The following is a 15,198-nucleotide window of genomic DNA, read 5'->3' on the forward strand; positions in this document are numbered from 1 at the left end:
CAACCTCCAAAGCCACCTCCTAGAGTCTATTTTCTGGCTTATATTTTAATTTCCATTTGTTCATTTGTTTGTATAGTTCCCATATGTATTCTTATTATACTAATGGCCTTTGAGGGTGATTTATTGAACCAACATTTGTTACACGTGCTGCCCATAGTGTTGCTTAACTTTCTGATTGTAGTTTCATATTAGTTCACTTAACTTCTCTATTTGGCTAGGTGCAATTTCGAAGTTTGATCAAATTTTGAGCCGAAAGAATTATTGGCAGACAGTTGAAGAAAAGAATATTTCAAATACCTCACTTAACTTCTGGGTTGTAGTTGGTCTCTGGGCCAGTCGGCCTGTTACAAATGGAGCTACAAGAGAGAAAATCAACTCACATGGGGCTGCAGATTGAATGGGTGCATTCCAATATAATTATCTTAGGAGTGCCACATGAGATGAATGTTGTGGCGAAGAAGATAGAAAATGAAAAAAGATTGTTCTTTTTTAATTAAGAGATGATCTAGCAACAAATCTCTCATTACATATTTAGGAATACTTCTAGAAAGATAAGAGTGATAAACAACCCAATAATGCTAGACCTACGTAATCAACCTACGTAAACCTATGTTCTATCCTCTCTAAACCCCTGAGTTTTACGGTGTGGGTTTGGGTCTAATTTTCCTTCCAATCAGATTAGCCCAAGTCAGCCAGCACGTAAAGCTACGTAAACCAATTTATGTAGGTGTAGCAAAAAGCCCTAAGGCGTTGTTTGGATAGTGAAGATTAGCGATAGGATTATAGAAAATGAGGTTTTAGCCGATTTCTAGGAAAACCCGTTTTACATCAATTTTTACAAATAACCAGTTCATAAATAACTACGTTTGATATGGAAATTTGAAAAACTGGTCGGCCCAGTTCCTTGTTTGGATGCCCACGACTACTAGCTGCTTCTATTCCTACTAGATGACCCGGTTGCGCCAATGGCGCAAGAAGCGAATTAGAAAGAATGTAAGAAGCGAATTAGAAAGAATGTTAGTAGTGAGTAAGTAAAAGATGTAACTGGAAATATAATGCAGTGTGGATTGTATTACATCATGTATTAACCACAAATCATGAAATCAATACCAGAGAACCAACTAATGTCACCACCTCTGTACTAACAACCAACATTTAGTATCACAGGAGTGTTTACTTGCAGATCAGGAGTATCACAATTACAACTAAAGAGGCATTGTCCTCACTGCTGTCCTGAGCCCTTTACAAGGAGAGTTCCAAGCCTCGCAACTTCTTCCTTCAGCTCTACACATGACCCTTAGTTACGAAGCTCGTCCCTCAGCTATGATTATTTCAAGATGAAATCAACATGCTATTTCTCTCACATGGAACATGTTCAGAATTTAGCCAGTCTTGCTAATCTTTCAGCTACAAAGGCAGAAAGAAAAATGGCATGATGAATAACTAAAAAAAACTGGACCAATAATACTTGTAGCATTAAAAAACCGAGAAAGTGAATTGAGGACAACAGAACAATTATTTATAACAAGGGCAAGCTTGGCTGATGCAAAATGATCACTCTGAAACTATATTTTAGAACCAAATTAAAAAGGAACAAAATAATCTAATACTCCCTCCGTTCCAAAATAACTGTCTCAACTTAGTACAAAAACATCATGTATCTTTAGGACCAATTTTTAGACGATGGTACCACATAAATCAAGAATTAGACATATCAGATTGCAACGTATTCATGGTCATGTATCTTTAGGACCAATTTTTAGACGATGGTACCACATAAATCAAGAATTAGACATATCAGATTGCAACGTATTCATGGTCAGTTACCAATCATGTCACACCAAGGATTTGCACATAGAACCTGAAATAACTGCAGCTAGCTTGAAGTCTGAAATCTACCAGGTGACAGACAAAGGCAATACCACCAAACCTTATTCTTATTGGACAAGCACAAGATTTAAGAGAAGATAAAAAGGGCAACCTGGTGCATGTAGCTCCCGCTTGCGCAGGGTCCAGGGAAGGGTCCGACCACTTTAGGTCTATAGATTTAAGAGAAGATAACACATAAAAAATCCTATTTGGTTTCTGGATGCATGCACTTTCTGGATTGTGCACATCAAAGCATGGAAGAACATTCCTAGGAGAGCCATTGTAGCACAACAAAGTAAACCAAAAATAAAAAAAGAAGTGAGTTTGTATCATGTAATTTAGCAATGTATCAGCCCATATCACCATTTATTTTTCAGAGACCAAAGAAAATGACAGAAGTTTCCCTATTCTTTCCTGTACCTTTCTACCAGAATGCTCTCTATTTACAAGCGCCACACAGACTATTTCCACTTGGCGGCAGGTTGGGCACAACAATCCTTGCCGCGAGCTGCAGAAGAACCACACACGCACATACGTCAGACCAGGACACACGAACACGGGCGCCATGAGGGGGAATGGAACGAACCGGAAGGGGAGAGACAGATCGAAAGAGGGAACGTACGGAGGCATAGTCAGGCTGGGAGGCCGTGAGCGCGGCGGCGGTCTCGGCGGCGAGCTCGTCGAGCTGGCTGGTGGTGACGCCCATGTATACCCTGACGCAGACCGAGCACGGGGTCGCGGTGCTCCTGGCTGAGCCCATAGCTGAGCTTCTTGAACCACACCGTGATCTTGTCGAAGTGCACCGTCTCCGTCCGCCCGTCCCGCTTCACGACGTACATCACCGAAAACTAACAAAAACATACTCATGTGCATCATCCAAACAGGCAATGGTTTTGCATGTTTGTACATCAGAATCAATAATTGAATTATCAACAGATTGGTATATGCAACATGCTTAAATATCATGCCAGGAGAATAATTAAATGCCACATTTATGAATAACTGAACATTATGAATGCCATGCTGCATTTTGTAATGGTAATGATCCAAGATAGTTAAATAGATGGTCATTATTAGGAATGCTCCATAGGATCTAAAGACACGTGTTCATGTTTCTTAAGTGTGCTTTCTAAAATTGGATACCCATTTAGCTCTATTAGCTTGACTTGAAGCGATGGGGACACCGCAAAGTTGATCCCGTACTAATAGTCACAGACAACAACCTTGTAGAAGATCATGCCCACCCTTGGTCCTTGGAGGGACGTGTGTTGTAGTGGTAACCACATCAGTGAACTTGAAAGGATATACATGTTCCTACATTACAGAAATGAAACAATAAGCATCTTCACAATAGGACTACATCACTCGGCCAACAGGGCATTTAACGCAAATGCATTGGCCAATGCCAATGATGTCTGTTTCTTACACAGGATAGCCATGAAATTGTTAATCGTATAAAAGTACAGGAATGCAAAGAAACCATGATCGTTCTACAATTGTTGAAGCAAGCTATTATCTTTCAAGAAATCCTATAGAAAATAAGCAATGTAAAAAGGGGAAACAGCTAGGCACGCACTAAGAAACTGACGAACAATATCTGTCCAACTAAACTTCTACACATGATGAAATAAATATCCTTGCAGAGGGCCCTTTATAATTGGAACAAAGAAATAATTTTAAAAAACAGTACCCCTCTGTCATCACCATAGTCTAGCAGATTAATTAACACAATTTAGGATGAGTAGCACTATAATATTAAAACTGAACTAATTGTTCCTGCTACTTGTGCTTTCTGATGCCTTGTACATATTCATATATGATACAGTAACACTGGCAGCAATTTCTCAAGCGCAAGAACACATATATTTTCCAACTAACAAATTGTATCTAAAGTCCCCCCAAAAGCTGACTTAGAATCTAATCAAATAAGTCAAAAACTCTTTTTTAGACTAAACAAGTAGAATCCTGCCTTCTTGTGGCTACAGTTTAGTCTTGGCTAGAATTTAATCTAACAAGCAGAAACCTCATCAGAATTTAATACAGAATATGAATGACAATAAAACAATTCTAAGCAAAGAGGAGGAAGAGGGGAGCGAAGCTGACAGGGAAAGGTTGTCGGGGCGTGCTGAGGGCTTGCTTTCAGAAAAACTCTCCCACAGGCTTGCTCTACACTCGCCGTTGCTCTCGACCGCGACCGTAAATTTCTGGGAATATATGTTTCCTCTATATAATTATGCTGGATTTTTGGAGAGATGCATCACATAATATCTTTCAGTTTCAAATCCATGAGTTTGTGTAGATTTCGTTTGTAAAACTTTGTATAGCTTAGGTTCTGAACTATCTTTATGAAACCTTATGTAAGATCTGAAGTCAATCCTGTCGATTGTGTACAGATCCGATGAATAAATGGGCAAGGAAACCAAGTGGTGTCCGGGGATTGATGGCTCGGATAGCCTGGTAATGATATCAATAAGTAATTATTGTGCAAACAATAACTAATGCAGGTTCCAGGATCTCGTGTGTTGCTGCTGATTACCGAAGGCATATTAGACAAACTCTAATCGATCTAGCCAGTCCAGGCACAACAAGAATGGGCCGCTGCATTGTAAGGTATATCCAAGATTCAGAAACATATGATTTCGTTGCTTTCGACTCAGAACTGAACTAAGCTAGGCACCCGAACACCATGCTAGAATCCAGAGGGAAGCATAGCGCAAGTGCGACCCTCGCTGACCACCTAGAGGCACGGTACCAGTAATGCACCAAGATCTGTCTATTCAAGAGGTAAACAAGAACACATCCTCGTTTGATATCATGATATGCAAGTAAGTTTCAAGCACAGGGTTGATATGCAAACAAATATCACACACACAGGGAGACCGCCCAAACAAGCACATCAGCTCACATCACTTTTAGTAGACAAAAACTGAGCAAGAGAGACCCAACCTTGTTCATAATGACACGGAGGACCCAACAAACAGAGAACATAGATCAGCCTGCAAGTAGAAGAAAAAAAGAGAATGAACAACATACCAGCTCATAGACATTTCATGAAACACGTCAGGAGTATTGTAACGGAAGAACACCTCCTTCATATGATAATAATGAGCAGCAGTAGAATGGAAGGATCACTGGCAAATTGAACGAATGAGAGCAGCCCCGACGATCTAAAGCTTCAGACCACCAATATCATCATAAACCATGTTTGTCGGCATTGCTAAAAAAACAGTAGAATAAGCAAACAAAATCTCAGTTAACCACCTGGTACACAAAACAAAGGGCATTTAAATCCCCAAACCTGAAGATATGCTACAGGAGCACATGTACATTTGATAAAAACCAATGTACATGTATATGCATGATTACTAAATATGGCAACAATACATATGGCACAATAATTTACCCCCGTCACTGAAATCTGAAGTCAGTGTGCGTGTGTATGTTTATACACCCAGCTAAAAATCTACGAAACGCAAAATAAGAATCTGAATGCCCAATAAAAATTAATCTGGCTGGGCAACTCGGCTACTCCGAGCTCCCCCAGATTGAAAACTCGCTGGTCGTCCGATTCTGTCTTTTACATCGTCTGAGCCATCTAATTTTCACAATCTATTTTCACTTTGTGGTTATTTTTCCTCTTCTATGACTGGTGGGCTTATTATTGTGCTTTACCTGATTATTAGTGATTTGAATGATTAGTAATTTACCTGAGTATAAGTGTCACAAGTATATTCATTAACTGCCCCCGTACAACCTGCAAATTGATTATGGAATGAGCTTCTGACGGGAAATAGAAAACAAAAAGCACAAAAGAACAGTAGGCACCTGACATAGCTCTAGCGTGGTAAACTTTTTTGAGTGCTTACAGTCATCTTTGGTGCTGACTCGTATCTGACCATTGCCCTGCCATCGAGGTCACTGTTGCACCACGACTCACGGCAAGGCCCATTTGCCTAGTATGCTCCAACTGCCAACAGACAAGCAATGTTGCATAAACCAATTGAGGCCTTTTCACTAATTAAATCTACAAAACCATTTAGTAAAATCCACTGGAACTATCCAACTATAGGACTGAATCAATGAAACATAACAGCAGCTGCAGAAACCACTCTAGACCTTTTTCATAAACTAAAGGAAACATTTTAGGTTCTAATTAACCCTGGGGGCTGCAGCCGCTGTTATGAAAATCACTCTCTTCCTATCAATTTTCAGAAAATGGTTTAGAGTGGTTTCTGAAAATGGTCCAGAGTGGGTCCTGATTAAATTGATAGGAAGAGAAGGAATGGGGGTGTTTTAGAACGATTGCTACACATATGGCATACATCTGAAAAAGGAAAAAAGAACACCCTAAATCAAACCTGAAGAAAACAGGATAAAATAACCTGATGTATGAACTGTAAACTGATGAGATTCTTAGTAGACATGATAAAATATGTATGTACAGGTCATTAATTAATAGATTATGAATAGCAAGGATGAAATTAAATCAAATCTGGCAGAAATATGTGCAAAGAACAGCAAGACACCACCGCCGCTGTTGAAATCAAATCTGACAGAAATATGATGAAATTAATTAATCCACGCTGGCCATTCCCATCCACGAGATGAGAGAGACAGTGTGTGTGTGCTGTGTACGCAAGGATGGGAGGGGCTGGAGGAACAGATGAGAATTAAGGAAAAGGGAGGGGGGGGGGGGGAGAATCCACACCTTGGTCCTCTGACCGTTGCAACCCGTGGTCGAAGGTGAAGAGGCGGTGGCGCAGGGGTGGTTGGGGGATTTTTTTCGGGGCTCTTCGTCCAGCGGCGGTCGTCCAGGTCGAGTTCCTCCTCCGGCGGCTTCTTGGCAGTGAGCGCCCGGGGCGCCGTTGACCGGGGATCCTCCTCCGGCTACAGTCGTCCCGGTAGAGATTTGCGGAGGAGAGCCCACAGTTTCTTGTCCGCGCCGCCGCCCCGGCCTCGCTGCTCCTGGCCCGGCCTCGTTAGTGGAGAAGGAGAGAAAGGAGGGGAGGCGGCGTTGGGTAGAGGAGAGAAGGGAAGGCGCCCGAACCCTAGCCCGAATCCTAGCCGCGGGGGAGAGAGAGAGACGGACGGGAAAAGAAAAGACGGCTCAGATCGGGAATCACCGCTGCAGCCTGAAGACGAGCGATGGGAAGGCAAGGAGGGGGAAGAGGCGAGGCGGTGGAGGAGTAGCAGTCGGCGGCGGGGCTCCTAGAGCGTAGGAGGAGGAGGAGGAGGAGGTGGGAGGGAGTGGCGGCGGACGAGGGAGGGAGGAGTGAGGGGCGCGGGGCTGTTTTTCCTCTTGCTCGATTGCTGTGGCCCTAGCGCAGTAGCGCGACCGCTCGCGTGCTCGTGTGGTGCGGTGCGCCCTTGCGTTTTTTTCGGTGGTTTTTACCCCTCGCGTGGTGCGGTGCGCTCGAGCGATGGTTGTGCACTTCTTGAGGGTTTATATGTTTAATTCTTCTCGACTCGCTTCCCCCAAATCGCACACCATGGCCTCATCCATCCAAGCGTTGAGCTGCTGCTGCTCTCCGATTCCTCCTCCGCTCGCTCACACCGCTGCTCCCTCGTCTCGCCCGTGGAAGAATCCGCGCGCGGACGCCGGGTACGGCGCGCCTCCGCCGTCCTGGACATCGGTTGTTGCTGGACTCCCAGGCCGCCAGGTACACGCCGCCGCGCGCGGACGCCTACTACTATGCGCCTCCGCTCCCTGGATGTTGGTTGCTGCTCGCCTCCCCTCCCCTGGACGGCTAGGTCCCCAGGCGTACTCCGTTTCGTCGGCCGCCGACCCCGCACAAGCTGTACCTAGCGAGCGGTCCTGCTTCAGGTCAACGCACAGGCCTGCCTCCCCTCAACGTCGGACGTGCAGGCTGCACCGACATCAGCCTGTACCGGCGGCGCCGGGGGCAGCAGGCAGCTGTAGCGGATGGGGATTTCAAGCTAGCGGATGGGGATTCAGAGGAGCAGGTATGTTTGATTATTATTTTCAAGTTTTGTACTAGTAAATTAACATGAACTACATCATGCACTTGACGAGAGAAGCTACAGTTATCTCTTTTTTTGGTTTCTTAGCATGTTTTCATGGTCTACATCATGCACTTGCAGAGAGTATACTACTTCATAACTGACAGGACTTAGCAATTAGCTACATATCTACTTGGTCCATTGAAGAATCTGGTGCGCAGGTACAAAGGGAACACTTGAATGTCACATAAAAATGCACCAATTTGAAGTAGTTTATTTGTTGCTTTACTTGCTGGAAAGATTGGTAGACAATAACATTTCATCTTGTAGCTCCAGATAGAGAGAGGGAGAGGCAGAGGGTGAGAGAGAGAGAGAGAGATAGAGCATATAAGCCTATAAAAGAATGGGAAGTTCATGTCCATATAAAGAATTAAAAGTTGCAACAATAATTATGCAGATATATCTACAATTGAAGATGGAAAACAAATATTACAGTATTTAATCATCTTCTGGTTGAGCACTACGTTGTTGATGTTTAGTCCACAACTCTCGGGCGATGGCAGCACGAACTCTCTCACCAGCAACTCTATCATCTTCTCTTGCTTGCCCATGAACTTGTTGATCACCATGGTCAGTATTTTGTTCTGTTTCCCATGCTCATAAAGCTCGAATAACTCATCAGGATGATTAATCTTCCTTATGAAGTTGTGGATAATGCAACAAGCCATAATAATTTTCACTTGAGTTCTGTATGGATAAGGAATTCCTCCTTTCCTACTTAGAATTGGAAAACGAGCTTTTAGGACACCAAAAGTTCGTTCAACAACATTCCGCAACTGTGCATGTAGATGGTTGAACAAGTCCTTCTCACTAGTATATCATCGATTACTTCCACGAAAAGAAGCAATATGATAGCGATCTCCACGATACGGGGCAATAAATCTTGGAGTATTTGCGTAGCCTGAATCAACAAGGTAAAATTACCTGCACATTAATTTCATATCAAACTCATCATCTTTATATATATTGTAGATACACAAATAATTGTACTTTACCTTCAGGAACAACTAAACCCCCACTAGTCACAGCCCATCTTAGAACAACTTGATCCGATGCAGAACCCTCCCATTCAGGAGCGACATAAGAGAATGTCATGTCAAATGACACTACTGCCATTACATTTTGAGACGGATAACCATGTCTGTTTCTATAAGGTGTTTGCTTATCAAGCCTGACTTTTGCCTCAATATGTGTCCCATCAATTGCTCCTAGGCAGTTTTGTTGGGATTTTTTGTTAGTCAAAAAAAAGTTTAAATGGTGTCGACCTTCTATTTATGAAAATCATATGTAAAAGAGTATCTGCTTCTAATAGCAAACATACCTTGAAATATGGGTAGAATCTTGCGTCACCCAATATTTTTGATGGGACTTGATTGCTTGAATCTGTTATGCAAACGGCGTCTAAAACTTTGTTGAAGTGTCGGCTGATTGGTTCGCCAGAATGCTGATATCTATCTTGGATGACACGGTTTCTAACATTGTGACCAATTGTATGTAGAAACATGAGTAGTTGTTCGTCCACTGTCATTCGATTTGTATCCTTAAGTAATTTCCTCTCGCACAAAGCATCCCGCAACAAGTAGAATGTGTGCGTCTCAAGACGAAATTGTTCATAAAATCTAACTGGATGTCCCTCTAAAAACTCTATCGTTTTCTGAGCACCAGTTAATATAGAAGTGTTTCGGGGCGTTCTGAATAACCTTGTGAACAACACATCGCGAAACAAGGACACTGCAGAAATGTTATTAATAAGCACTTGTTCGGAATCAAAAAGTTCATCATCTGGCATATCCGAAATGTTCATAGATCCCCGCACGATTTGCACAGTTGACCATATCATCTCTGGATAATTGTTTTAAAATGTAATAGTGCTGAACCGGACAATGAACAATACCAAACTGAAAACAATATTTATTACTTCACACAAACTAACAAAATATAAGTGAAATTGTTTTCTGAATCTTGTAAAGTGCGACAACGACTGAAATAAAATACTATGCTCAAAGGTGTATTACAAAAATTCTAAGGATCAAGAATCCAGAGCTTCCGCGTCTCTTCATCCATCTCGATGAAAATGGCCCGTTTATCACCATCTGTAAATGCCTTTACCGCTTTTAGTTTCTATTTGGGATCTAGATTACTTATACTATTTAGTATTGCCATGCAAGATTTAACCGAGTAAGCTTTAGTTTGTTGTGCTACTGTTTTCTTTGCTTCAGCAATGCTAAGTGATGCATCTGCAAGGCGATCAATTGCTATTATGGCATCATCGGCTGTCCGTTTTTGTCCTCTTGCAGTTTCCTTGGATCCACTTCCAGCGGACTTCTTTTTTTCTGGCTCAATGGTAGTTGACTTCTTGGTGAAGACACCAGGGGAAGCATTGATTTCATCAGAATCGATGTCATGTACTTCAACTTCCGTATTGAGATCAATTTGTGAAGATTTGGTCGTACATGTACCATCTTTTCCTTTGCTAGATACAGCACCAGCTCCAGATGCTGTTGAACTAGCACATATGGCTTGAAGATCTATCCAACTAGGCCACACCTTATCTCGATATTCTTGGATAGCCTTATCCTTCTGCAAGTTGTTTAATGTTTTTGTTAATAATAGGATATGAAAACTTCATATGAATTCTACTTGAACAAACTTATCTTAATTAGTTCTTCCCAAATATCTTCTGGAGCTTTTATCATTTTGTCATCGTCATCCCAACCAAATCCCGTGAGTTTTAGAAGTCTGTCCATGGTGCTGTAGCAATTCCTGTAGTATTTATGACGATTTTTCAGTTGTTGTAATTCAAGTTTTTCTACCCTTGAATCATTGAATTGTTCTAAGATATCACGCCATGCTTTCTTTGTGTAACATGTTCCTTCTTTTCCTCCATGTAGGCTTTGATCTTTTAATATATTCAGCAGTATTTTGTCCTCTGAAGATTTCCATACATGGCGCTTAGCTTTATCTGTGTTTTCCTTCTTAATTTTTTTTCCTTCTCATCATCCATATTTTTCTACAGAGGGGATACAAGAAGCAATAATGGAAGATGAGTCATTTCGTTCAAAAGGAATAAATCTACGAAGTGGAAGAAAATGAGCATGCCACTAATCTTTTGTTCATGCTATGACTGGACACTTGAATTTTTGTCGCTTGTCTTGTTGGAAATATGTCCTAGAGGCAATAATAAATTGGTTATTATTATATTTCTTTGTTCATGACAATCATTTATTATCCATGCTAGAATTGTATTGATAGGAAACACAGATACATGTGTGGATACATAGACAACACCATGTCCCTAGTAAGCCTCTAGTTGACTAGCTCGTTGATCAATAGATGGTTACGGTTTCCTGACCATGGACATTGGATGTCGTTGATAATGGGATCACATCATTAGGAGAATGATGTGATGGACAAGACCCAATCCTAAGCCTAGCACAAGATCATGTAGTTCGTATGCTAAAGCTTTTCTAATGTCAAGTATCATTTCCTTAGACCATGAGATTGTGCAACTCCCGGATACCGTAGGAGTGCTTTGGGTGTGCCAAACGTCACAACGTAACTGGGTGGCTATAAAGGTACACTACAGGTATCTCCGAAAGTGTCTGTTGGGTTGGCACGAATCGAGACTGGGATTTGTCACTCCGTGTAAACGGAGAGGTATCTCTGGGCCCACTCGGTAGGACATCATCATAATGTGCACAATGTGATCAAGGAGTTGATCACGGGATGATGTGTTACGGAACGAGTAAAAGAGACTTGCCGGTAACAAGATTGAACCAGGTATCAGGATACCGACGATCGAATCTCGGGCAAGTATCGTACCGCTAGACAAAGGGAATTGTATACGGGATTGATTAAGTCCTTGACATCGTGGTTCATCCGATGAGATCATCGTGGAGCATGTGGGAGCCAACATGGGTATCCAGATCCCGCTGTTGGTTATTGACCGGAGAACGTATCGGTCATGTCTGCATGGTTCCCGAACCCGTAGGGTCTACACACTTAAGGTTCGATGACGCTAGGGTTATAGGAAAAGTATGTACGCTGTTACCGAATGTTGTTCGGAGTCCCGGATGAGATCCCAGACGTCACGAGGAGTTCCGGAATGGCCTGAAGGTAAAAATTGATATATATATATATATATATATATATATATATATATATATATATATATATATATAGGAAGTATGGTTTTGGCCACCGGAAGTGTTCCAGGCATCACCGGTAGTGTACCGGGACCACCGGAGGGGTCCGGGGGTCCACTAGGTGGCGCCACCAGCCCCGGATGCCTACATGGGCCAATAGTTGGAAGGGACCAGCCCCTAGGTGGGCTAGGGCGCCTCCCACCAAGGCCCAAGGCGCCTCCAATAGGGGAAGGGGGCAAACCCTAGGGCAGATGGGCCCTAAGGCCCACCCCAGGTGCGCCTCCCCCTCTTCCCCTTGTGGCCGCCACCCAGATGGGATCTGGGGGCTGCCGCCACCCCTAGGGAGGGAACCCTAGGTGGGGGCACAGCCCCTCCCCTCCCCCTATATATACTTGAGGTTTGGGCTGCCCAACACATGTGATTTGCTCTCCCTGTTGGCGCAGCCCTACCCCTCTCCCTCCTCGTCTCTCGTAGTGCTTGGCGAAGCCCTGCTGGAGTCCCGCGCTCCTCCACCACCACCACACCGTCGTGCTGCTGCTGGATGGAGTCTTCCCCAACCTCTCTTTCTCCCCTTGCTGGATCAAGGCGTAGGAGAGTCACCGGGCTGTACGTGTGTTGAACACGGAGGTGCCGTCCGTTCGGCACTAGGATCATCGGTGATTTGGATCACGACGAGTACGACTCCATCAACCCTGTTCACTTGAACGCTTCCGCTTAGCGATCTACAAGGGTATGTAGATGCACTCTCCTTCCCTCGTTGCTAGATTACTCCATAGATTGATCTTGGTGATGCGTAGAAAATTTTGAATTTCTGCTACGTTCCCCAACAGTGGCATCATGAGCTAGGTCTATGCGTAGTTACTATGCATGAGTAGAATACAAAGTAGTTGTGGGCGTCGATATTGTCAATTATCTTGCCGTTACTAGTCTTATCTTGATTCGACGGCATCGTGGGATGAAGCGGCCTGGACCAACCTTACACGTACGCTTACGTGAGACCGGTTCCACCGACTGACATGCACTAGTTGCATAAGGTGGCTGGCGGGTGTCTGTTTCTCCCACTTTAGTCGGATCGGATTCGATGAACAGGGTCCTTATAAAGGGTAAATAGAAATTGGCAATTCACGTTGTGGTTTTGGCATAGGTAAGAAACGTTCTTGCTAGAAACCTATAGCAGCCACGTAAAAACTTGCAACAACAATTAGAGGACGTCTAACTTGTTTTTGCAGCAAGTGTTTTGTGATGTGATATGGCCAAAGGATGTGATGAATGATATATATGTGATGTATGAGGTCATGTTCTTGTAATAGGAATCACGACTTGCATGTCGATGAGTATGACAACCGGCAGGAGCCATAGGAGTTGTCTTTATTTTTTGTATGACCTGCGTGTTATTGAGAAACGCCATGTAAATTACTTTACTTTATTGCTAAACATGTTAGCCATAGTAGTAGAAGTAATAGTTGGCGAGCAACTTCATGGAGACACGATGATGGAGATCATGATGATGGAGATCATGGTGTCATGCCGGTGACAAGATGATCATGGAGCCCCAAGATGGAGATCAAAGGAGCTATATGATATTGGCCATATCATGTCACTATTATTTGATTGCATGTGATGTTTATCATGTTTTTGCATCTTGTTTACTTAGAACAACGGTAGTAAATAAGATGATCCCTCATAATAATTTCAAGAAAGTGTTCCCCCTAACTATGCACCGTTGCGATCGTTCGTTGTTTCGAAGCACCATGTGATGATCGAGTGTGATAGATTCCAACGTTCACATACAACGGGTGTAAGACGGATTTACACATGCAAACACTTAGGTTGACTTGATGAGCCTAGCATGTACAGACATGGCCTCGGAACACAGAAGACCGAAAGGGCGAACATGATTCGTATAGAAGATACGATCAACATGAAGATGTTCACCGATGTTGACTAGTCCGTCTCACGTGATGATCGGACAGGGCCTAGTTGACTCGGATCATGTAATCACTTAGATGACTAGAGGGATGTCTATCTGAGTGGGAGTTCATAAGATGAACTTAATTATCCTGAACATAGTCAAAAGGTCTTCGCAAATTATGTCGTGGTTCGCGCTTTAGTTCTACTGTTTAGATATGTTCCTAGAGAAAATTTAGTTGAAAGTTGATAGTAGCAATTATGCGGACTGGGTCCGTAAAATGAGGATTGTCCTCATTGCTTCATAGAAGGCTTATGTCTTTAATGCCCCGCTCAGTGTGCTGAACCTCGAACGTCGTCTGTGGATGTTGCGAACATCTGACATACACATTTTGATAACTACATGATAGTTCAGTTAAACGGTTTAGAGTTGAGGCACCAAAGACGTTTTGAAACGTCGCGAAACATATGAGATGTTTCGAGGGCTGAAATTGGGATTTCAGGCCCGTGCCCACGTCAAGAGGTATAAGACCTCCGACGATTTTCTTAGCCTGCAAACTAAGGGAGAAAAGATCAATTGTTGAGCTTGTGCTCGGATTGTCTGAGTACAACAATCATTTCAATCGAGTGGGAGTTGATCTTCCAGATGAGAAAGTGATGTTTCTCCGAAGTCATTACCACCAAGCTGCTAGAGCTTCGTGATGAACTATGATATATCAGGGACATATATGATGATCCTTGAGATATTCGCGATGTTTGACACCACAAAAGTAGAAATCAAGAAGGAGCATCAATTGTTGATGGTTGAACCACTAGTTTCAAGAAGGGCAAGGGCAAGGGCAAGAAGGGATACTTCATGAAACGGCAATTCAGCTGCTGCTCTAGTGAAGAAACCCAAGGTTGAACCCAAACCCGAGACTAAGTGCTTCTGTAATAAGAGGAACAGCCACTGGAGCAGAATTACCCTAGATACTTGGTAGATGAGAAGGCTGGCAAGGTCGATAGAAGTATATTGGATATACATTGTGTTAATGTGTACTTTACTAGTACTCCTAGTAGCACCATGGTATTAGATACCGGTTCGGTTGCTAGGTGTTAGTAAACTCGAAATAAAAGGCTGCGAAGTAAACGGAGACTAGCTAAAGGTGAGCTGGCGATATGTGTTGGAAGTTTTTCCCAAGCTTGATGTGATCAAGCATCGCATGCTCCCTCTACCATCGAGATTGGTGTTTGCGTTGAGCATAGACATGATTGG

General features: G+C 43.0%; 1 long non-coding RNA gene across 3 annotated transcripts; it reads right to left on the reverse strand.

Annotated features, from left to right (window-relative positions):
- Positions 1-1,024: 1,024 nt before the first annotated feature.
- LOC123085340 (uncharacterized) lies at positions 1,025-7,207 on the reverse strand. Of its 3 annotated transcripts, XR_006439687.1 has the most exons (8): positions 6,578-7,199; positions 5,695-5,836; positions 5,577-5,623; positions 4,956-5,086; positions 4,816-4,865; positions 2,492-3,183; positions 2,290-2,377; positions 1,025-1,407 (listed from the first exon to the last, which is right to left on the reverse strand). It is a non-coding gene; the product is annotated as an uncharacterized lncRNA (long non-coding RNA). The 3 variants fall into 3 exon arrangements; XR_006439685.1 differs by lacking the exon at positions 4,816-4,865 and having other exon boundaries at positions 2,492-4,073; positions 4,903-5,086; positions 6,578-7,207; XR_006439686.1 differs by lacking the exon at positions 4,816-4,865 and having other exon boundaries at positions 4,903-5,086.
- Positions 7,208-15,198: the final 7,991 nt, after the last annotated feature.

This window comes from Triticum aestivum, chromosome 4A (assembly GCF_018294505.1).
Source record: "Triticum aestivum cultivar Chinese Spring chromosome 4A, IWGSC CS RefSeq v2.1, whole genome shotgun sequence".
NCBI lineage: Eukaryota > Viridiplantae > Streptophyta > Magnoliopsida > Poales > Poaceae > Triticum > Triticum aestivum.